We start from the raw sequence: 2539 nt of genomic DNA, 5'->3' as shown, positions 1-2539 counted from the left end.
TTTTCTTGAGACAGAGCCTCAAGCTGTCCCCCTGGGTAGAGTGCCGTGGCATTACAGCTCACAGCAACCTCCAACTCCTGGGCTCAAGCAAGTCTCCCACCTCTGCCTCCCAAGTAGCTGGGACCACAGGTGTTCGCCACAACGTCTGGCTATTTTTTGGTTGCAGCCGTCATTGTTGTTTGTTGGGCCCGGGCTGGATTTGAACCCGCCACCTTAGGTGTATGTGGCTGGCGCTTTAGCCACTTGAGCCACAGGTGCTGAGCCAAGAAGACCACCTTTTTACAAGTCAATTAGAGAGGCCTCAGAAGAAATCAACCCTGCTGGCAAGTGGCTCTTAAATTCCCAGCCTCCAGAACTGTGAGAAAATAAATTTCTGTTGTTTATGCCACACAGTCTGGTATTTTATTATGGCAGCTCTAGCAAACTAATACAGAGACATTTTGTTTTATTTTCCAAATATAAAATTGCAATAGTGAGCATGCCTTTTGAAGCTCTCCATGCTTCAGCCCTGCTTGATCTGAATTTGTCATTTTTAGCCCCATCGCTACCGTATCTCTCCCTGGAAAGCTAACCTACAAAGAAAAAGATTAGACTCCTGAGCACTGCCTGTAGGCCTCCCAATGCCCCCTCAGTCATCTAAGCTATTAGTATTTCCCCATGTCTCAGGCTGCTTTGGGTATCCCTTCAGTAGTCAAGAAGGGCAAGGAACTGGGTGGGGTCAGACCAGGAACTGGGTGGGGTCCCTTTGATGGCATACAGAGGGGACAAATGGGGATGAGATCAAAGGCTAGGGAGCAGCAAGGTACTGTGGCAATAATTGGAACAACAGAGACTGGGACCTACACCAGGGTATGAGGCCAAGATGGAGCCAACTAGACAGATATCTGAGGTATTTGGGAGATAAACTAACAGGCATTGGGTACTCAGTAAATGTTGACTTTCCTGGCTACTCTTTCTAAAGTAGTAGGCTCTTCGTTTACTTTTCTGTTTGCTTCCTTCACAGCACTTTTCACAGCCTGCAATTACCTTGTTTATGTACTTATCTGTTTCCATCAAGCAGAATGTAAACTGAATGATGGCTGCAACTTTGAGCAGTCTTATTCCACACAGTGCCTGGCACTTAGATACTTTTGATAAGTCATTGGGGACTGAAAAGCTTAGTCATCAATTGGATGGTACAGAGGGAGGGTAGAGGTGAGAGACAAGGTCAGGAGAGGCCTGTGATCCTGGAACAAACACTCCAGAGGAGTTAAGAATCCACCTCTGTCTCTGGCCTGTGAAGAGTGGGTATTGACCGCGGGTCTGGGATCTAGATGGTCCTGGGACTAGCTGCCCAATTTCCTATCACTGACATTTGAGAAAATCCAATCCCTGTTCTTCACTTTCTGGCCTTCTGGCCACTGACCAAGGGCAATCAGTATTTTCAAAAGAAGGCAGTATTGTACTCCACAAGAGCGGACATCTGCCCCTGAAGATTCTAAAAGTGCCAGACTCAGTGGCTCACACCTGTAATCCTAGCACTCTGGAAGGCCTAGGCAGGTGGATTGCTTGAGTTCAAGAGTTGGAGACCAGCCTGAGCCAGAGTTAGACCCCATGTCTACTAAAAAGCAGAAAAACTATCCGAGGCATAGTGGCACTCACTTGTAGTCCCAGTTCCTTGGGAGGCTGAGGTAAGAGGATTACTTAAGCCCAAGAGTTTGAGGTTGCTATGAGCTATGATGATGCCATGGGACTCTGCTCAAGGCAACAGAGTGAGACTCTGTCTCCAAAAAAAAAGGTATAGGCTCAGCGCCTGTGGCTCAAGCTACTAGGGAGCCAGCCACATACACCTAAGCTGGTGGGTTCGAATCCAGCCTGGGTTCGCCAAACGACAATGACGGCTGCAACCAAAAAATGGCTGGGCATTGTGGCAGGTACCTGTAGTCCCAGCTATTTGGGAGGCGGAGGCAGGAGACTCGCTTGAGCCCAGGAGTCGAAGGTTGCTGTGAGCTGTGATGCCACAGCCCTTTACCCAGGGTGACAACTTGAGGCTGTGTCTCAAAAAAAAAAAAAAAGAAGTGAGCAGAAGATGATGTGGCCTGGTGTATTTATTTAGCTCTGCTATTTATTTATTTGCAGAGTCTCACTTTGTTGTTCTGGGGTAGAGTGCTCTGGCATCATAGCTCTCAGCAACTTCAAACTCCTGGGCTCAGTGAGTAGCTGGGACTACAGGTGCCCACCATAACACTGTCTAGTTTTGTTTTGTTTTGTTTTCTATTTTTAGTAGAGACTGGATCGCGCTCTTTCTCAGGCTGGTCTCCAACTCCAGAGATCAAACAATCCACCTTCCCCAGAGTGCTGGGTTACAGGCGTCAGCTACCCGGCCAGGGTACTAAGCTCTGCTTGACTTCCAAACACAGCAGGGCAGCACAGGGGCCACTCTCGGGACTGTGCCATTACTTCCAGGGCCTAAAGGGGGCAGCACTGGGCTGGACCTGGGGTCTCTGGCCGAAGGGGTAGGATGCACGCAGTCCTGGCACGCTTAAAAGAGAGTTTTGGG

The sequence above is a fragment of the Otolemur garnettii genome, unplaced genomic scaffold (genome assembly GCF_000181295.1).
Source record: "Otolemur garnettii isolate 467f Iridium unplaced genomic scaffold, OtoGar3 scaffold00202, whole genome shotgun sequence".
NCBI classification, from domain to species: Eukaryota; Metazoa; Chordata; class Mammalia; order Primates; family Galagidae; genus Otolemur; species Otolemur garnettii.
The sequence above is the reverse complement of the archived record's forward strand: the minus strand, read 5'-3'. Positions refer to the sequence as shown.